At 37.2% G+C, this 23,389-nt stretch overlaps 1 protein-coding gene across 2 annotated transcripts in view; it reads left to right on the top strand.

The window, feature by feature from the left end:
- The window catches only part of tei (irregular chiasm C-roughest protein teiresias), a 220,473-nt gene that overhangs the window by 184,211 nt on the left and 12,873 nt on the right, over positions 1-23,389 (top strand). The window lies entirely within an intron of this gene.

The following is a 23,389-nucleotide window of genomic DNA, read 5'->3' as shown; positions in this document are numbered from 1 at the left end:
CTTTCTCTTTACCTTGTACTTTCCCTTGGGCGTGTAGGCAACCATAGGTCTCTTCATCAGGAGTAGAAAAGAAAGACTCTTCTCTACGGAACGGATCGATAACTGATTAATTCTGTTTTCGCGTAGCAAATTGCCGATGAGATTGCAAAGTCCGATACTATATCGTGTTTTCCTAATTCGATAAATCGCTAAACTATTTTTACTATCCCGTGACACATTTATATTTATTGGTTTTTACAATTAAATAATATTATGTAACAATTAGAGCGTAGATAACAGGGGTACCGATTTTAATTACGATGCACGAGTGTCTAAGAACTCCCTTAAGGATAACCTTTAGCAAGTTTGTACATTTCGTTAATATTGTGTTTTACTCTCGACAACGACCAGGAGGAGGAGGAGGAGGAGAAAGAGGAGGGAATGGAAGAGTCTTCTCTATCTTCCGTTTGTAGAAAAAGCTCGTCGTAATCCGTTTTAGCAATGCTCTGTACGACTACGAGAGACAAGAAAGGTTTAATATCGAACAATTTCTAGCAAAGAACAAGATTACAAATAATAAGTATATACGTTTCTTCTTCGCGAGAAGTATCGTAGATTACGTTTTAGTTGGAAGAATGTTCCTTTTTTTTTTATTTTTTATTTTTCCATTGTGTGTAAGACTTTTATAACGTATTTATTTAACATTTCATAATGTTAAATTTGGTATAATAAAATATAATGAGAGAGATGAAATCAAATAATATAGCAAGTATCTATAAACCAATCTAAACTAATAACTGAGCCCGTTTATTTTGAAAGTAAAAGGCCTAACTCCATTCGTGGTTAGAAAACGCATATTATTCGCCACTATTTTAATAGGAAATATAAATTAAACACCCTTAGATACACTAAGCAGTATGACATTAGCATCTTGTACGTATATTTTTAATTTTGTATTTTTAAGCGAAATTATTTTCTGTCGGTTATGCAGGTAAAATATTCCGATGATTTGGTTCTATGGCATTATGCTTAGGATAACTGCATTGGAAGGCATTTCGGTTGGTAATGATCGCCGTTGCAATTAAATAGGCGCGTAATTAACATGCGGATCGCGTCCAGAATGCGTTCTATAGTTAAGGGTGGGCTGAAACAACGAGAGGGCAGATGGTGGCTGAGGGTACACTGCGGCTCTCGAACAAATGTTAAAGGAAAGGGAAGAGAATTAAACAAAATTCGCTGAAATAGTTAGATATTTGGACTGATTAATCGATATCATTGTCGTTAGTCGTAACTTCGACGTGTTCGAAGGTTTATCGATAGAAAGGGCTCTCATCGAAATGTAAAAAAAAAAAAAAAAAACTCTGTTCAACGAACAACGCCCTACACTTGATTGAATATTTCAACGAACAATCAATAGCAGCCGGTGGTAGTAAACAACGTTAAAAGACACGAAGGAATCTCTCAACGTGTTTTATACGTTTCTAGTTTGTTTATCAATTTTATTTTTATTCAATTGTCCATTCTATCTCTAACCGATATCCCAATACTATGACTCTGTACCCTAGGAACACGCGTACGGGGAAATAAAAATACAATGAAAACTCGTAAACATTATTATACTACTTTTTCTCTGTGCTCGTAATTTTCTATTTTTAATAACACCTACTCGAAAATGTTAGAAAAAAAGACGTCTTGGAATAAAACAATCGTCAGGGTTGCATCAGGGGTGGGGTTCTTCCTTCTATCGGCGACACAGAGCCGGAAAGTTCACGCCGGAATATCATAAAAGCGTTATTAGCGAATCTGCCGCAGAATCCAGTATGCAGATTAATCGTATTCCCTGACCCGCCTTTGCCCCAGAGCCGAAGAATATCACCAAGGGATATTAGATATGCGCGCCGCGACGCCACGACCATAAATCAATTTGTATCCCAACCGTATTCCAACCGTAATGCGTTCATAATTCATGCTTAGCCTAACGCCCTTTTCCCTTTCTCTCTCTCTCTCTCTCTCTCTCCCTCTCTCTCTCTTAAACCCTGTCCTCTTTGTGCGTAACAACGATGAAAAGTTAATGACACGAAAGTAGTAGAAGCATCTTTTCCAAATCCTCCTCCTTAGTTTTGCGGTCACCGAATTCAACATCGTTTCCGTACTGCTAACGTATTCGATTAAAAATTCTCATCGAAAATTCCATCGTGAATAATTCATCGGAACAACCGTAGAACGAACCGTAGGGGGGGGTGGGTGGTGGTGGTGGTGGTGGTGGTGGTTATGTATCGCGTTTTACATTTAAAGTCGTTTGAATCGTTCGTTCGGATCGTACGTACGTACGTACGTTTCAGAAGAAATGAAAAAGAGAAAAAGATTCAAAATAAAAGATATAAAGGTAATAAGTATCATAGTTATCGCGTCTCGTTTTAAACGGGAACTTTCAACGTTGCTAACAGTATAAATACGATGTATATATGTATGTATGTATTTGTATATAGTTACGTTGAAAGGACGTCCAGATAGTTTCAGTTACATCCTCTCTTGCTTGGACCACAACGACGTTCATCCATTTTCAAATCATACTACTACACCGTGAAGTATATACTTTCATCACGGACAGTGCTTTTGAGACAAGCAAGCAAGCAAGCACAGCACAGCACAGCACAGCACAGCACAGCACGTGCTTCGCTCTCGCGTGTTCGTTCTCTCAGGTGTGTATCAACATACAGATAAGTTAATTCCAGAATCGAGTAACCTGATGCATCCTCGTGTCACGACATTATTATTCGCTCGCGTGAACCAGCGACACGGTTAATTCGGTATGAACGTTTCGAGCGGAAAATTAGAGCTTCTCTATCTACATTTGTCTCTCTCTCTCACTCTCTCTCTCTCTGATTTTCATCATACCACGAGGATTTGTAGTAAACTTACACGTGATCCTGCATAATAATTTAACGCTCGTTGGACAGTTATCGGCCCTCGCGTTCGTTTTTTTTTTTTATTTTTTTTTTTATTATTATTATCCTTTCGCTTCGGCTCGTCTCGCTTCGTATCGATAATCGTTCGATGAGCAATAATTCGGTTCCATCCTCTTTTCCACTTTGTCAGAGAATATATACAAGAACAAAAAGGGTTGCTTTTTGTTTCAATCCCTACGAAGTATTGTGATATCAACATTGCATTTTCAAACCTTACAATTAGTAAAAGTACCAGTAGTTCTGGTTAACATATATCATGTTTTAACGGTAACGTAGTATGTATCATCTATATTTTTTACAGGACAACGAATCATCCACTAGTTTTGTATCGTTCCCTTCCGATATATTTTTTCATTTTTTTCCCCCTCTCCCCCCTGCCCTCCCCCGTAGAGACAGCAATACGCGTGACGTTTTTCAAACAACAGAAATGCACGTAACTTTCCATTACTCTTAAAGCGTGATGCTGCTGTTGCTGCTGTTGCTGCTGCTGCTGCTGTCTTCTAGCACACGTCTAGTGCGTAACGCAAACGTACTAGCTAACATTCGCACGCGTACTTTTTACCCTCGTATTTCCACCAACCATATAGTCCAAACTCATCGTCCTAGGTATAACGAATATTTATATTGTTTTAGTCATATTGCATTTCACAAACCTGAAATTCACATAGTAGATGTAACGTTTTGCCCGTTGATGTTTCATAACGGTAACTTCTTTCGAAATTCTCTTTTTGACAGTAGAAAAATTGGATGCGATCGTCCTCGCTAAAAATTGAAATATTCTTCTTTCTGTTTTTTTCTTTTTTTTCTTCTTTTTTTTGTGCTTCTACATATGTCGTTTCGTTCGATCAGAATTTTTTTTTCAAGATAAGCACAAATATACGACAGATTGAATTTTAAAGAGTTAACTTTGATTGACGCGTATACTCGTCATGGAGAGAAGTAGCACGATTTTTCTATTGACGAGTATACTTGTCATGGCTCAATTCTAACAACACAAAACGGTGTGTGCGCTCACAAACGAGGGTGCCACCAGTTTTTGTTTTATTGTCTACAGTATTTTTATTCTGTATTAAAAGTAAAAATAAATGTAATAAAATCGTTGTAGAATATTGTTGTCCCATTTTTCAATTTTATTTTTATTTATTTGAAGTATTGTATTATGAACAGTTAAACACATTTTGTCAGAATTTGTATAATTAGATATAATTAATTTTGATTGTAATTGTAGAAAAATCCAATTATAGTAATAAAAGGAAAGATCATTATTTATAATGAATTTCATTGAAGAATAAGAATAAGAAGAAGAAGAAGAAGAAAGTTCTTTAACTCACGCCATAGATACGCAAAAGGAATATGTAATACCAATGTCGAGAGATAAAACTTTGTACGTACTATATGCACTTCGTAGAATTCGAACGTACGTAGGTAAAATTTACGATAACTACCTCGTGATCTCTGGGCCAAACGTATCAGATTCTAATTATACTTGCGCCTCGGTAATTTACCTCGGAGTAATATACGCTCGGGGCTCTTCGTCGGTTGCCATTATTCAACATTATTCAACACCTGACGTCGACCGTCGATAAGATTGGAAAATATTACAACACTCGTCTAGATCCTCGGGTATTACTACTTTCTATCTCTCTCTCTCTCTCTCTCTCTCTCTCTCTCTCTCTGTTAATCCATACCGCGAGTGCGTTCGTGTTCATCAACTTTTACGCATACACACACACGCACACCCCATGTTTTCCAATCGATTTTTTCCTCCAAAAAAATAACCCCAAAAAATATGAACGTCAACGTCCATTAATATTATATTACGGATATATTTTAATTTTCAATAATATAACATGAGATGTAACATTGTAAATTATATTTTTTATATATATATAACTAATACACATGACTTTAAGTGAACGATTTACCATATACCCCCATCTGTTAGAATCTTATCGAACTAACAGTGATAATCATGACTCTTTGTTAATAAACAAATAATTCGTAATAAAATAATATTGCGATTATAAATTGATATATAAACTATCCTATGTGTTTCAAGTTGGATGAAACTGCACACAGTATGGAAAATTTGATTAAAATCGGTTCAGTAGTTTAGGAGTCCATTGCGGACAAACAACGTGACACCTAATTTATATATATTAAGAAGATTTTCTAAAGTATTAATATCATAAAATAATTTTCAATTTTAATAAGATAACATATCGGAAATATAATTGTAACTCTCGTATCTAAATGTAAACTTAAATAGAAGTAAATCCATTCATTGAGACAGCAAGTTCAAATATGAATTCAAAGAGAACGTTCGATAGTCGATGATACCAGCTTGAGATCGATAACGAAACGAAGATCTTAAAGGAGATTTCTCGACAACTGTATCTTCCCTTCGTCGTTAGATAGTAGATAGGGGAAACATATTCAGGTAGCATAATATCGAATCACAAATGATCCTTACACGAAACTACGTTTACATTTCGTATGGGAAATCTTGAATCGATCTATAGTCTCATCTTAGAATTAGAATAGACCGGTGACGGTCGTTAAACTTGAGAAGAGAATAACGTAATATACATTGATTACTTCTTAAGAAATTCAACAGAAGCTATTACAAGAATTGAGATTTGCAGTAAAGTTTATTTCAAATACAAAATAATTTAACAGATATCTAAAAAGAAAAATGAAAATCTTCTCGTTGCTGAAAATTATATTTGTTGATATACCAGAAATAATAATAATGCACTTTTTACTATCCATTTCAAAAGTTAAGAAAAATGGTTAAATGTAACATTGATTACATAAAAAAGTTGACAAAAGACTAAACTAAATTCTCAACTATATAGTAAGTAAGAAACTTGTTGGACGACCTAATATAATTGATTTTGTCTACCAAAAAATATATCCACTTTTTGTATTAATATTTAACAATTATTGATTGCTTGAAATAATTGAAATATTCTTGTATCCATGGGTGAGAAGGATCACAACGACGCGTTCTAATTTAACGTCTACGTCGTCTTCTTCGTCGAGTCTCGGGAAGTTGTTATCGCGGCAATTTGCGCGCCGCCGCAATTCTCCAAGAATTTACATTACAACGAGTGCGAGAGAGAGAGAGAGAGAGAAAGAGAGGAGAGTCACGCCGACCGAAAGAAAAGAAGGGCTCGACAAACACGCGCCCGTTCCCAAGTCAAAACCTTACCCTCCTCCTTCTCTTCTCTTCTTCTTCTTCTTCTTCTTGACTTTCATCGTTGTAGAGCTTTCATACGAATGCCTGCGTTGGAAACTTCACGACTTATTACCGGTGCTATTGCTCGCGACTTTTGCGCGAACCACTTAGAGTCACGAATCTTACATTAGAAATATTTTTACCTCGTATTATGTTTTTCTGAAGTAAAAACTTCTTTAGTATGGGTGTGATTTGAAAAAATGAAACGCTGTAATGTAGTGGGAAAACGAAACGCGGTGATGTAGTGGGGAAAGGAAACGGACGATATAGTGGGGGGAAAGAAACGATCTTAACACTACGTAAGAAGAGAAAAAAACAAACATATCATTATTTATAAGAATATTTCATTTTTAAACAAAAAATCATCACAATTTCAATTATAAATTTCTAAACGAAAAACATAATCATCTTCTCTCTTTTCTCTATTTTTTTTTCTGCGAATTACTTCGTTCTTTAGAATTCTTCTATTTGATATACAACACAACACAACACAACACAACTGAGATATCTTTTATTCAGGTACACTAAAAATCACGATCGTTACAGCATGCTAGGGAAAATACGAAAGAAGAAAAATTCAATCTCATTCACGTAAGGATTCGTAGTAAGTCTTCCTTCCGTTTCTCCCTTCCACGAAAATAAAAAGACACGGAAGGATAAAAGTATACAAGAAGGGAACGTCGTTACGTGGGGGAAAAGGGGATGAAGGGACCCCGTTCGATATTTGATCGAAACTCGTTGAAATATACCGACAACGAAGCCAATGGAAAATTCTTTAGGTATGAAATATAACAATGGAGTCGCAATTTTCTACTAGTGTAGAAAATACGACACAATATATATGTACCACCGTATAACAACACAACACAACACAACAACAACAACAACTAGTGTGTATATGTGTATGTATGCGTATTCGTATATCTGTATTATAAAAAGAGACAGAAGAGAAACGGGCGAGAGACGTCTTTGTGTAAAGCAAATGCGACTTCTACGAGCGTGAGAATAACGTACACAAGCTGTCAACTAGAAATTGATCTATAATACTCGTAGTAACATACACGGTCCACGCGAATTCGTCGAGATAAAAAGAAGAAAAAGAGAGAAGAATCAGCATCACGTACGTTACGCTCTTAAAAGGGAGACAGCAAAAAATCAACGCGTGGTAAAACGTAGGAGGCTTCCATTACTCTCGTTCATTCATCCCGCAGTCGCGTTTTCTCTTCCTCTACTTCTTCCTCGTGTCGCGTTACTCGATTTATTCTTATTTCTCATCTCTCTGAATCTTTTTTCGATCGTTCATTCGTTCGTTCGTTCGTTCGTTCGTTCGTTCGTTCGTACCTGTTCGTTGAGAGGTCTTTCTATTTTTGAAGCTTAACGATCCTTTCACGTGCGATGTTTCGAACGCTACTATGCGATTCGAAAATGTTCTTTTATTAAACTTTTCGCTAATGTGAAATTACTCTTTTTAAACGATCTTCGTGTTACAACTACTACTACTACGTTCTCTTGCTATGACCTACATCGATAGAAGAAATAATGTGTAGAGTTTATAAATAGTATATTTTATCGAAATTCAAGTTTTTCATCGTGATAATAATGACAAATGTTTTTGTTCAAGTTAGAAATAGAAAGAAAGAGGAAAATTCTTCGAGATCCGTTATTATCGATAGATTTTTTCTAGGTGCTTTAGATGTTCGTCCATAGATAGTCGAAACATAAATAAAATATGCATCTATGAACTATAATCGTAGAAGGATTTATCCGTATACGGATTTACGAATCGAACTATGCACAGGTTCCAAACATCCTCCAGACTTTACGAAAGCTCGATGGTTAGTTTAAAAATAAAGACGAGATAGGGAACAAGAACCAAATAGAATCCATCCCCCGTATTGCGTCAAAATATTATTCGAAGGATTTGTCCGAAGTTATGGTACAGGATAGTTAGCAAGCTTCGGAGAATTCCATCTTAATTGATAGGTAAAAGAGGAAGGAAGTAGGACAGCATATCGGTTGGTCGCTTTTGGAGAATCCTCTTATAATCCGATTTCCCTAGAGTAAGCTGTCCATGAACGTGTACGCTCGAAGCTGGAAAGTAAACTCGACATCGAGAAGGTGATCCGCGTGTATCGCGGTGGTAAATGTTTGCTTATTCTGGAAGTCGAACGCGTACGGTGGACACAGAAGTGCGCGCACATACACACACACACACACACATACGTAAGCAAGTTCCCGCGTGAAAGGATATGGTAGAGGTACACGGAAGGACACGGAGGTGGGTCGAATGCGCGAACACGATACATATGTAGATAGGAGAGACAGGAATTTGACGAAAGGGACGATGTATGTACGGTACATACATGCATGCATATATGTAGAACAATACATTGTACGCTGCTCGCATACGCGTGTCGTATATTCCTCTTTCTCTCTCTCTCTCTCTCTCTCTCTCTTGTGTGTGTTTATCCTTCTAGCTCGTTCCCTTCAGCGTCCATCGAGTTTGCATTTCCGTATGAATTTTCCTATGGCAAATGCGAATGGGATTTGGATCGGTGCCACCACTTTCGAGGTTCGCCGGTACAAAAGCGTCCTTTTGATTCTCTCTCTCTCTCTCTCTCTTCTCCGTTTGTTTTTTCTATCTACTATTTTTTTTTGTACTTTACTAGTTTTGGGTATGCACTATATTACTGCATATAGAATCATCACTTGAATTCTTTTTTATATATCTACAAAATGTTTCAAATTTGATCCAACAATCGTCAAAAGCCGGCATTCGTACGATTGTTATTTCTCGTTTGATATTTAGATTAGCTTTTATTCTTTCTCTCATACTAGTTCTCTAGAGATATAGAGATCTTCGGACTACGTCGTCGATAAATTATACTTCGGGATAAGAAAGACGGATAACATTTAACGAGTCGAGGACGAAATAGCTTCGGAGTCAGCGCGATGAATCTTGCAAAGCCTCGATCGATCTTTTTACCAAAGACGATCGACGTGCTCCAAAGGGGATAAAAGAAAGAAAGAAAGAAAGAAAGAAAGAAAGAAAAGGTCTTAGATTCTTGTTTCTTCGTGAGTAATCGCTAGCCCAGCAAAAACGCATTCGCATCTCCGACAATATTTTCGACGTTGGGCGATCTCCAAGATCGTAAATTTCAGAAATCCGAGCGAAATGACGACTCCTCTGCTGCGGTCCCACGTGTATTTGTACGAAAGCCAACATTTTCTAGTTTTCTCTTTTTCTCGCATACATTTAACATATGGAAAAATGAGTGAGAGTACATGGAAGACGCGACAAAGTAAGGACAAAAAACGGCCTATTTTCTATGCTGGCCAGGTAAAAAGGCCAGGTCGGTGGCGAGACGTTTAACCCCCCTGAATCTAGTATAAAAGAGTCTTCATCTCCTTTATCTCATACACCACAGCAAATCTCTTTCTTTCCTTCTTTTTTTCTATTTCTTTTTGTTCTTTTTGTATACGTGTAAGTATACTTTCGTGCGTTTATATACGTACATGTGGGAGATATACCGGCTAGCAGACTCGTTATATACGGTTACGAGGCTAAAGGTAAAGCAGTGACCAGCTAAATATCACGTGGGTGTTGAATTTCAGCGACGACGACAAGATAACAGTAATCCGAGAGGGCTCCACAGAGGAATGCGGTGTAAAGGAGGATTCAAAGTCCATGACTGTTAAAGAATTATTTTTCTTTCATATAAATTGTCTGGATATATTTTCCTTAGATTTCTTGCCTAAACGTACAACTTATATCGAAAGAAATAAATATTAAATCGAGATAGTAAATAAAGTAGACAATTTGTGTGTGTATCTTATCTCAATCGTTTCACCAATACTTCAATGTCTAATAACATATAACTTAGTAAAGTATCAATTCTTCCCTAAATATGAGTTCTACGAAAAGAAATAAAGATAAAAGATATTGTCTATAGATGTCAAAGTTTATTAGAAGTTTATTTAGAGGAAAGAAGAATGACGCTAGGGATCCGAATTTTTCTCGTGCAATGTGGAAAAATCTGGTTGCAGGATGAAAGAGAGGGTAAAAAAGGGTGAAAAGTTAAGCACGTTTAGGTAAAGTCCGCACGTTCGGAAAAAGGAAGAAAAAGAATGGTTACTTGGTTGGCTTTAAAATGGTGGTGTAAAATATTCCAAAACGATCGCACGATTATCCTCAGGCGTTATACAAGATTTTGGTCTCTCGAACGAGAAACGTAAGGCGTTTTATCTCCATTCGTTCCAAGTATATACCTAAGAAGCCCATACCATCAATTTCTGATCTCAGCCCTTGCAAACTTTATACGAAGTGACTCGCGTGTGTCATATTAATCGCGATTATGACTGCGGTTTCTCGCTTCTTATTTCAAACGAACCAATCTAGAAACCCTTCCACTCTCATTCCCATCCTCTCTTCTCGTCGTAGTAACGACTTTTATTGAGAACTTACAGCTTTTCTCGAACACGTTTTTCGTCGTTGAAGTTTCCTTGTCTTTCGAGATTACGGGAGGAAGTAGAAGCGCAATGCGGTCGCGTACTTTTCGTAATCGAAAAGCCATGACTGTCTCTCTCTCTCTCTCTCTCTCTCTCTTTTTTCCCTTTTTCCCTTCTCATCCTCGAGCTTCCTAGACCGAACGTGGTACGCGCACTAGCTTTTTCGAGTAATGGCTTTCGCGTGTGCTTTTCTCCCTCTTGTTTTCTGTCCCTCGCATTTTCTCCCCATCTCTATTCTCCCTTTTTCCTCCCTTTTCTTTCTTCTTGTTGTTTCTGTGTTTGTTTCGTCTTTTTTTTTGTTTTTTGTTTTCTTTTTATATTGGCGTTTTTTACGGATTTGTAACGCGTCGTCCAGAATATATCTTCGCGTTGTTACCAAGTAGAATCAAAATATAAAAATACTATCAATCGTTTTATCTGTTATATGAATTATTGAAGAATTATCACATTTATTTTATTCGAGATGCATGAGATTACTTAGTTAGTAGTGCTAATAGTAGTACTACTTACTTAGTAGTAGCACATGACTGACTTTCTCTGACACTGACTGATTCTGAATCACTACGTGAACTCCCCCTACATCTACGCGATGTGCAGTTGGGGTAAGAATATTTCATGAGAAAAGATTGAAGATTATTTTAAAAAGAAAAGGAGAATCCAATAGCTAATTCTTTCCATTTTCTTTTCTTTTTTTTTTCTAGTTTCGTCACGAAAAGAAGCAAATCAGAAATCGTAATGGCGTCGTCCTACGCGCCTCCTAGGTATTTATCTGCTAGCCTTGCAGAGAGAAACGCTTAAGGGCATCTTTTATTACCGGAGTTCTCTTCCTTTATTCTCACTACGTGCCCCGAGCTTTTGTTCCGATATTCTTTTTCTTTTTTTTTTCTTTTTTTTTCTAGCAAAGAAAAGCAACCCGAGATGGTTCTACTGATGCCCGATTAACTCTTTCAAATAGCGCATTATATTTCCGATTATTTTCTTTCGATCGAACGTACTATCTATTTTTTATTTCATACGAATTCTAATATTTCCATTAATTTTCTCTTAGTATTTTGTTCGACAAATTCTCAGAGAGATGTTTTTAATAATGTTAAAAATGATAACAAAGTTTCAGCCAAATCGAAAAGGGTCGAGGATTAAAAGTGGTCAATTTCACGTGGAATCGTCCATATATACATAAATAAAAGGATTTATTTGTAAAAAATACCTATCCTTCTCGTCCTTGTTAGTTATAGTATCGAGTATAGATAGCATCGTGATTGCCAGTGTCTAGTCTCTCTCTCTCTCTCTCTCTCTCTCTCTCTCTCTCTCTCTTTTCTCTCTTGTTCCTTTTTTATCAGTCGAACAAAAGGCAGCTCGACGGCGACTGGCGATGTCGGCGTCAGCGGAATCGAAAATGGTGACTTTCTACTTCCGATGGTACTTTTTCAAAACGACCGACAAACCCAGTCTATCGCGTAGAAGAGAAAAATCGGACGAACCTTGCGAGCAGGTATACCACCTAGCAACGTTATGTATATATGTATATATATATATATAGGATGTAGCTCCGATCAATCGAAGTGTCACCATTGTGATGCGTACAGTTTCAAACCTTTTCTCTCTCAATTTTGAAATTTTTCAAAACGTGAACGAGGAGACGTCTATGTATATTTCTGTTTAAATTTACTTTGATCGTTTCATTTGAATTTCAAACTTTACCTTGTCTCTCTTTATCTAATGTTAGATCATTTAAGACAATTTGTATTAGAAAAATCACGCATGCATAGAAATGAAAGATATGCGCATAATACATAAACGATATTAAGATTACATTCACATCGAAATAAAAATGAAATGAAATGAAAAAAAAAAACGTCATCGTATTATATGATACCATTTCCAAGAGAGAAAAAGATGGAAAAAGATATAAGAATCGTCTGCTGGATGGTTAACCTCACGAAAACATTATTTTAGTCATGTCCCGAGAAACGTGTTGTTTTCAAAGCATCGCGTAGTTTCGTATACGTAGTATACATAAGGTAACTTAGGACACATCCATACACAGGACAGGTTTTTTATCGTAACACAAACAAACTCATACGCTTGCTGAGAGTCTATTTGTAAGAAGGAAGAAGCAGGAACATCTGCTTATCTGCCAAGAAGGACGTACAAGCGGTCCCAAAGGGATGTTGAGAGATACGAGACCGCGGTTCTCGATATGTTTTTCACGCGCACGTTACCTCCTCTTGCGCTAGGAAAATAAGTTTCTTCGAATTCTTTCGAATTGGATGGAAGAAAGGTAGAAGTGCATGATTCCCAAACGCGCCACGTTCCTCTCGAATCGAGAAGAACCCAGGGAGAAGTTTACCTCGATGATACACCTTCTCAAAAAACACCACGAGATCCTACACTTACATACGTATTTGCCTTTTTTCACGGAGTTTGCGTCATTTTTCGTCTTACAACAAAAAACACATAGACAACATTTTATTATTATTATTATTATTAATATTAATTGGCATTAGGAATTCGAAAGTTCATTGTAACAAATACCAAATTCCATCAGTGTTCCCGTCCCTGAGCGCGGCCCTTCTATTTGCGAACCAAATTTCGAACCTGTTTTATTGAATCGTACGTTTTATGAAAATCAACAAAATTTTATACAAATAAAATTCAATAGAAAGTTTTAATATTCGTAAAGTAATTATACTACATTCCATTGTAATCGTATACGTTGTTGTTTCATGAAAGATATGAATTTCTCACAACCCATGATGATCCTACGTTAGATCGCATCCCCCATAGAATCGCTTCGTTAAACATCTGAGATAGATCAAAGACGGTGCCTATAATTGCTTCGTTTTCCGTTCTAGCAATCAGAGTGACATAACCCAGAAGCGTTTCAGAGGTTAGTAGTCCGTATTTCTCCATATCGATCCTGTTCTAACTCTCAACACGCACGGAAGACGCTCTTACCTTGCCTATTCTCTCTCTCTCTCTCTCTCTCTCTCTCTCTCTCTCACTCCCTTCCGACCCCTTTCGGAAGCGACCCTTCCACGTACTCTTCAGTTAATGAGTCCAATATCCTGTGCACGAACGCAGGATACCACACAAGATAATTCATCAGTTTCTGTGATTACGTCGATCATTACTATTATTATGATTATTATCTTCTGCTTCTAAATTCTCTCTCTCTCTCTCTTTTTCAAAATGAGTAAAAATAAAAATAAAATATTTCAACGGAATGAAGAAAAACTCGTTATTCGCGTTACTACGACTATGCCAAAAGATACTCCGGAGGTTCGGTTTGAAGATTAGAAACGTATCGGGACATTTGAAGCGAGATCGAGAAACGTGATCTGCATTGTGTACCAAAATTCAATGCTCCCTCTTCGTCCTTGTCCTCGTCCTCGTCCTCGTCGCATTTCATTCGAACGATGAAGAAGTATAGAAACAGGAAGAGGATCGATTGTGCTCGATAGATTTAGTTTCGTTTAAAACGAACGAATATCGGACTTTCTATTTTCTAATGGCTTCAAAAACTGGGTCAAAATAGATCTGCCTAACTGGCATAGTCGAGCATACGTTGTTTTGTGTATCCCTACGTGTATAGATACAAACGAAAACATTAAAGGCAATATATTTTTACCATGATGCCCTATGAAAAATGACACTTTTCATATAAAATATTGAATGGTTTCTATTTTTTTTTTTTTTTCAAAACACTCTGTATATAATCTACGATTTTTCCTAAGCCAGTTAAAATATAATTGGATATAGATGACGTCGTGCGAGTCCAATATTAGTGTCTCTTTCTATCAATAGAAATATGTGTACATGTGTAGGAATCAAAGGAAGAGAAGACGCGCGTCAATGAATTCCTATCGTGTGAATGGAAATAGATCGAACGTGGTGTACGATATGCACCTGTTCCTCCCAGATTAGCAAAAGCGTATCAATGGACGCGTATAGGCGAATATTATCACGTATACATACTATGATCGTATGATGTCTCTTTCATAAACGACTGGACGTAATTCTCTCTCTCTTTCTTTTTGTCATTGGTCTGCGAGATGTTTTATTCAAAATGACTACTATATTAATTAGGATAATCAACGAAAAGGATACACCATAGATACGTTCAATCGAGAAAACATTTCCTTACCTCAGAATATGGATTTTAGTTACCAATGGTCAACGATCTTTCTCTCTCTCTCTCTCTCTGTCTCGGTGTTCTGGCTTTGCTGCCTAGGGCCGGAACGATCATCACTATAGAGATGAACACACTAGTGATGTCAAATGCACTACTACGAGGTATAGGCTTTCTCCAATTGTAAAGATATTCAATCATATGCAAGATGGATTTTCTCATTTATGTAAACTTGTTCGTGTCTCGCTTTAAATATACTTAAAAGCAAGTTGTGTAAAATACAAACCAATTGCACCGTGATTTTTGGTAGGTCGCGAATGACCAATGCTACTAACATCACTTTCGTCGTTAATTCAGACATCCCAAATCTTTCTCATCGTAGCGCTCATTAATACATGTGCCAATTACCCTGCAGTGTCAGCGACAATGCAACAGATTGTTGAATGCATTATCCACGTGTACTGTCTCGCGCTTTCATCTTTCTCTCTCTCTCTCTCTCTCTCTCTCTCTCTTTATTTCCTGTAATACATCGTGATGTTAACGTCGTACAAGCTTCGCAGCTGGCGTTGATTAGAAAGGCTATACGTATGTTGCAGTGTTAGTGTGTTAGTGTTCCATTCTCTCTGTTCCCCCTTCTTCCCCCCGTGTCTCGGCGTGTTATCCCAGCGGTTATCGGTCCCTGGGCAATCGTTAGACACCCCATTGATTTCAGAATGCGCTTGCTGTATTACGTCGTCGGTCATCGAGATTACGGAAGCAGGCAGGCTGGCTGTGCGCACGTTTATCTTCAAAAATAGATCGTCGTTAACTACGAAGGCTAATCCGGTTGACCCAAATGATTACCTTCGATTACCTACCTTTGCTCTAAGCTTATTAATGACCAATCTAATACTAAACTTACTCTCACGCGTTTACGTAAACTTTCAAACAACATCACGTACTACTACGTTCATTTATCCCAAAGTCCTTCGAAAGATATGAAACTCGTTTAGGATCTTTTTCTTTTTCACAACCCTGAGAGATTTCCCATGCGAGAAATTGTAAAGGTAAGTCCCCGAACGAGACCCCAACGGCTAAAATCATATTATGGTATAGGAGGGGTATGTACTTATCGGAAGATTGTCCATTTAATGGTCTTCCAAAACTTCATATTCATTTTCTTTTACCATATATAATAATAATTAGGATGATTATCATAATATTCTCCATTAAGATAAAGTATTCATCGATTTTTGGGTTTGAATTGAAGCTTTGTAATAACAAAGGTATGAACTACCCTTTCATTCCTTTCATATCGACTCGATATTGAAATCATTATCGTGAACTCAGCAAAGCTCAGAGCTTCACGATTATATTATATCACCGATCGTTAACAATTAACGTTAGTCTCGCGTAAAAATGGAACCTAGAAAGGGAATCCACGATTGTTATAATAGATAGTTGTTACACCTATCTATAGAATATTTCAAAGACGGAATCAATGATAAAAGTCGACTAACAGGAAGAAAGTAACGACGATAAAAAGCATAGTCTCGTTTTGATTAATTGACGACGATCGTTCAACTTGAAATAAACGTGTTCGTTCATTCGAATGTTATTAAATATCTTCAGACTTACATACACTATTTCATTCTCGTTTATTTGAAAGAAAAAAAAAACAAAGAAAATCAAAGAAAACGAAACGTATTCGATAATAGATATAGCTTTGACTATTTTCGATGTTTCCTCCACTGTTGCACTTCGCTTTCTCATTAGACTTGCAAAATGTCGTTAGAACGAGTAGCGTTGTACCCCAGTCGTGCAAACGATCCGAACGTGTTTCTCGTTGATCACTACTGCTCGTAATTTCAACGTAAAATCAGGACCACCGTGTTACGGATAAAAGAAGTAACCAATGAGAGACGTTTCACCGTTTAATTACAATTGTAACATCGACATTGTGTGTCGTAAATAAATTTTGGGTAATACACCTATTCGAATGGTACGAAAAGTGTGCAACGATGGTGTCGTAAGGGGAAGAAGAAAAGGAAGAACATTCAAATTGTATTCTTATCAAAAGAACATGGTGTTGGTGGCAGATATGAAATTTTCCAAAACGTTCGACAAACTCTCGCCAGTTGTAAGACCAAAATGAAATTCTACAGACCCTCAAGAAATGTAAACTTGCACAGATCGTCGATGATATTGTTGAAAAGAGAACGCACGGAATTTCAGTGCGTTATCGCAACACTTAAAAAAAAAAACAAGCACCAGTATAGTTCACCTTTTGTGTCATCTTCAAAATGGAAAGGTGACGTTTCATCAATCGCATCGAGGACAATGCTTGTTCGCTGACCGTGAGCGATCGATAAAAGGGCTTCGTTTCTTGGCAGTCGAAGAGAGGGAAGGGAGAAATCTTGTTCGGTTAGATACGAAAATGTTGGGAGCTCGCGAACAAGAAGATGGCGGAATCGATGTCAGTGGCGAACAAAGGAACGAGACTGCAAAAAGTCTTGTTCGATTCAATACGAAAAGGAGGATTGGAAGGAGGTTGAGAAGAAAAGTAATAGAAGGACGAGGACAGATCGGTGTGGTATTGTGTGGCCCAATGCGAAGCCATTCTCGACCTCGAAACGAGCCTAAGCCAGAGCACGCGTTCCTTCCTTGCCACGTGAAAAAAAAAAAAAAAAAAAGACAGAGAAAGAAATATAACTGAAATATCTTGATAATCGCGAAACATTGAGGAAAAAAAGAAAAAACGAATAATGGCATCTACAAAAGTGCCAAGTCTTTCTATTCTTTCGTTCTTTTCTTTGCACAGTTAGAAGTTCGAGCCAAACGTTCAAGATGGCCTATCAAGGATATGCGAGGAAGATAAAAAAGATTCTCTCTCTCTCTCTCAATCTCTTTTGATAAGCACACTATTAAAAGTAATATTCTCTTCTCCCACCATTACCAAATTATAAGAAATATCAAAATATTGAAAATACATTTCTTCCAGACGAATAAACTTTCGTTCGTGACGTTATAACGTTGTCGAGAATAAGATACTCTTTTCTCTTTCTCTGTAACATTTTGGTGAAAATAGTAAAAGTTTGATAAGGATGAGTCCATCGGTGGATACATTGTGTCTGAGCTGAAAACGGAAGACGATACACCTAGGAAAGAGCCCACGTACCTTTTTCCTCGAAGCCCCGTTGTTGCATCGTGTGTCGTAATGGACACACTTATCGCTATCTCACGTCGATCAATTTCCGCTTGGATGCCAGTTATTGGGTGAAAGAGCTTTGCAAGGCTTTCACCGTCACGAATAAATTGATGGCCTTCGGATCGCGATGATTAATGTCGCTCGAATTCACTCTCGCCTTTGTAAATGGGAACTCAATAAACGCGCGTATTAATAAAAGTGTTACTCGCGCCATCCAGAGAGACGATAAAAACCTAACGGGGATATTCATTCTTCTTCTATATCTCTTCCAATCTTCCAACGAATATAACCGATTTCTCGGAGTCACGTTCGCGAACAGAGAGAGAAAAAGAGAGAGAGAGAGAGAGAGAGAGATATCTCGTTTTAGACATTCGATGAATTCAAAGCGAAAGAGAAAATAGAGTTCCCTGTCACACATATCAACTAATTTCAATTCGGTTATTTTTTTTTTTTTTTTTTTTTCAAAAATGTACATTTCTTCTACTTTTTTTTACGCAAATAATTTTTTTTTTTATTTACTTTTAAAAAGAACATCTGGAAACAATCGCAATTACTGTCACGTCGTTAACGTTGTATTATTCTTCCTTAAAACAAGATACTACTTGGATTGTACCTCTCAACGAGATCCTCTTTTCTCAAGTTCCACAAAGCAAGTTATACCTATCCGGAGTCTCTCGTTCGCGTTATCTTAACAAACGGTTCGGCTTTCTATGCCAAAGCGGACAACTGTGATCCCTCGACAATCAGCTTACCCGTTTCTTCACAAGGATAACGATCTTCGAGTAAGAAAATAGATCTCCTGTTCTTTGGAAAAACGCAAATCTTTCAGATAATTCTAAAGAGATTCGTCGAACAATAATTCTGTCTCTTTTTCTTTTTTTTTTTTTTTTTTTAAGTAGAACGATAAGGTATTCCCTTTATCGATCGATTCACCACCGAACCTTTCTCTTTCTCTTCCATAATACTCTACTTCGGGCTGTATTTTAAAAAGGAAAATAAAAGAAGGTAGAAGAAGGGAAAAGATTGAGCGTGCCATCTAAAAAAAAAAAAAGAAGAAAAAGATAGAAAAGGGAAGGAAATAGGAAAAGCCGAGAGGAGAGAGTATAATCTTAGGAGGGTGGAAGGTGAGGGTCAATTCCCCCGAGTGCGAGGCTATATATTCCTCTTTCCACATTGACTGCCAATCTATGGAATCTCAAACAATAACGATATATCCCTTTGCTCCGTCATCTAGTCTCCAAGAAAATTGCTGGAAACGTAGAAATATTCTTCTTGCATCGATACGCGAATCGTTCATTGTGTTCATCTATCAAAGACAAAAAAAAACAGAAAAGTTAGAAGTGAAACCTTTAAAAAAGGAAATTTCGAGAGAATGAGACGAGTGCATAGTATCAGAAGTAAGAAAATTTAATATATAATATTAATTTTATTTTTTTTTTATTCATTTATTTAATAATATTATTAAAATGCGCGCCTGTAGGGATGCAACCCACCAAACACGCTTGAAAATATTGCTTGCGAGCGCTATTGGGACGGAATTTGTTTTCTGCCCAAACTAATTTTTTTATAAATAATGATAAAAATTGAACTTTAATTTTATAATTAATACGCTTCATATTATGTAGTCGCACACAAACACACACGCATATAAAATAGGAAAATAGGTCTCTTTCTCTCTTTCACTTACCACATTCTAAAGAAGTGTTAACTTCAAAAAAAAAAGGTTTCTGACGTTTGTTCTAACACGAGATTCGATATAAGCTAATTGTTCCAAGATCATTGAAACCATGAAATTGCATCGTTTCCTATACGATAATCGTTTTTACTACTACTATTATTATTATTAATACTACTACTACTAATAGCAGTCAGTCTATCTTCGGCATCAAATAGTTCGAGTTTCAAGTTTCGAGTTTCGTGAATCGACAAAGGAAATTTAATCGAAGAGCATCCCTTAATTTCAAAGCTTTCTCGTCCATGCTCCTCCGTTTATGTTCGTTCGCCTAACTTGGCCTACTTTTTTTTCTCCTCCTTTCTTGTAGGAAAGTACGCGATTGTGTTCCCGAACGAACGAACGAACGAACGAACCAGCTTTCGAGAAGCATCGAGGAATTCTCGATAATTTGTCTTCTTGCCACCCGCCCACATCTGGCCCTCGCTTGCGTTACTCGATAAAGAGCGAGGGAAACTTGGATACGTATAGATAGAGAATACGATGTATCTTTAACTAATCCACCCTTTTTTTTTTAACCAATAAACTATGGCGCTCTTGTTTAAGAGCGCGCACCGCTCTTGTGTCGCCAGAATCGAGCCATAAAGTGTGTATACTCGTCAATCACATAAGTAAGTTGCGCTGGTAGGATATTGGATCAAAAAGATGAGTTTAATAGCTAATGGTCATTACTATATACGCATGACGAGTATACTAGTCAATTCACAATATCGTGCCACTTCTCCATGACGAGTATACGCGTCAATCAGAGTTAACTGGTTAACTTTCACCCTACGGTAAAATCGTGCTTTCGTTTCATCCCTTTTCTATCTCTCCTGCATACAGACGACATACATACATATGTATAAACGTAGTACGTGGTACGTTCTTCGAAAAGCCCTTTTTATCTTTTGTTCGTTTTCGTGAAACTACTAGATCCTAGGGATCGACATAAATCACCCTTCGTTTGCTTTTTCTCACCGACAAAGACAAGAATCGTTAAATATAAGAATGTATAAAGAATTTGACATGAGAATCCCTGCTACTACACGTAGAGATGACGACAAGCTAAAAAGACATTTGGAAAGGGTCTTCGAAAAAGGTCTTCGAAAAAGGTCTTCGAAAAAGGGCTTTTAACGCGAACAAACGATCTCACATTTAGCTAGGTCCTTATTTACGACAGCGTCGCGTGTCTTCTTCCTAGCTATTAATTCGTTTTCAGAAGGGTGGAAACATGCGAAAGCAAATGCCACTAGCAGACCTTGAGAGAAAACATGGAGAGGAAACCTGGAGAGGAAACCTGGAGAGGAAACCTGGAGAGTGACGCGATTAACTCGGTCTGTTAAATGCTTACAGACTGGAAGAAGGAATCTCGCTATTGTTATTAATAACGAACGAGTACCTCGATTATCGCTAGACTAATTGTGGGTTTCCTTTTTTCTTTTTATCTATCACCAGACGTTTCAGACATCCCAGAATACTACCACTCCACCCAAACGTATTTTAATCCTTAATCGTAACGCGCACGCGTCTCAAATATTTTTTACTAATCGTTCACCGATCGATCCGATCAATTTTATAAAAAAAAAAGAAACAAATTATTTCTACGAGTCAAAGGTAGTAATCAAACTAGCACGAAATAGAAAAAATATTCTTCTTTCGATTGGACGATATTTAAATAGATTAGCTGCAGATGAATAGAAAATGTTCAATGATTCGAAAATAAAACTTAAAATATAAAGTACATGCACACATTGGGTATAAATGTATATAACCTGAAATTTTAAAGATTAACAGTTATAAATATTTCTGGTTAGTTTGAATTTGTAATATTGGTAGCTTTTGAAGTCGATCAGTATAGAGAAAAAATCAAATGTACGTTTGATCATTCGAAATGGTTATTTCATTTGATTTTGCGAACATGGAGGTTTTTTTTTTTATTCAGGCAAACGTTTTTCACAGGACTCAGGACTTTGAAACACTCGCAGTACATTTTGATTATGTTGGATTGGCAACTAAGTCATTGCTGATTTTAAAAAGTCTATCTATCGACAAAATCAGCAATTACTTAGTTGCCAATTAGGTGCCTTGGTTACGCATTGCTGTGGCTAATAAATTACACAAAATAACCAAAATGTTGATTCCATAAGTATGAACATATCTTCAGACAACTTTTATAAAAAAAAATGATGATTTTGTAGATTGACCAAAAGCCTGTGGGCATTCTATAGATTGCCCAGAATTGTGTACATTGACCGTAACACATATATACATTTGTAGGTAAAACCTTTTTCTCGTATCTCGGACAAAAAGAGATCGCTTTTAAAAGATACACGCGCGAGAGAGCATTCGTCACCATTTGCGCACGACGGAAGGCATTTTGTGGGAACAAATGTACGTTACATTCTTTTCATTTTTCCGTACCATTCTCCAATAATATATCGAATCGAATAATATATCGAGAAAACGGCCAGCTGCGTCGTGTGCTTCTCTCTTTCGCTATCTAAAGATGAAATATATAGAAATACGCGTTTCTCGCGGGTCAATTTGAGCTGACCCAGCAGCACGTCGATGATATATAAAAGTCAGTTTGAAAAGGCCGTGGTGCATGTTGCGGTTTATGCGAATCGAATGCATCACCGACCAAATCTGACAACGTAATAACCAACAGCCAAAGAGATCGAGTTGGTGTTCATCGTGGAAAAGCATTGCTCGCGTCGCTGCTTTCAAAAATATTATACATATATAGGAAGTGTGGTGTATAGGTGTGTGTGTGAGTGTATATAGGTATACAGGAATTACGTAACGTGACTCCACTCTTCGATAACAATTCTATAGAATGAATTTTTTTTTCTCCTCCTTCTTTTTCAAGCCTTCCTCTACCCCACCCCTATCAAAGTGCTTCCTTCCTTCTCTCCTGTGCAACCTTTCAAAGTCCACATATTTTTCCGAAACTTTTCCACGTCCAGAGATCTCTGGAATTTCTCATTTTTTGCTTCTCCCTATTTCTCTCTCTCTCTCTCTCTCTCTCTCTCTCTCTCTCTCTCTTAGAATAGATGCAACTCTTGTCTTCTCTCTCTTTCTTTGTATTCTCTCTTTGTTTCTTTTGCCACGGTAACATTTCTCACGATGGATCATGACGCCCGACCATTCTCTTCGTCCCTACCTTAACGATTGATTTCTCGTAGGTTTCAGTAAACGAAGGAAAAGACGAAAACGAGGTCAGGCTTTCACGATAGTGGGCGGCCAAGTTAAAAACTTCTTTTTCTCTTTCTCTTTCTCTTTCTCTTTCTCTATTGAATAGTTTCTGTATGCGTGCTAGTCCTCTATCTTTTTCTCGCTTCTGTGTCCAGCTTCTGTCTTCATAGCACTATCACCATTTCTCTTTAGACCTCCCTTTATTTTTCTGTCTTCTTTTATTTTTGTTTGTTTGTCTTCCTTTACCGTTACTCTTACTCAACTCCGGTGGCTTTCTGTCGGATGTATTTCCGTGGAATCGACTATTGTACCTTTTGCAAGGCTATGTGGGACACTAGCCCGAAAATGGAACAGGAAATGCGGTTAAGACTTCTACTAGGTAGTAAAGAGTATCCTTCATCTTGAACTACTAGGTATTTTTCCACTCTTCTAATTTCTCCCCTAACGTCTTGTCTTTCATCCT

This window comes from Polistes dominula, unplaced genomic scaffold, assembly GCF_049000335.1.
Source record: "Polistes dominula isolate Pdom_NZ unplaced genomic scaffold, Pdom_raw_medaka contig_29, whole genome shotgun sequence".
Classification (NCBI taxonomy): domain Eukaryota; kingdom Metazoa; phylum Arthropoda; class Insecta; order Hymenoptera; family Vespidae; genus Polistes; species Polistes dominula.
Note: the sequence above shows the minus strand (reverse complement) of the source record. Positions and strands in the feature narration are given on the sequence as shown.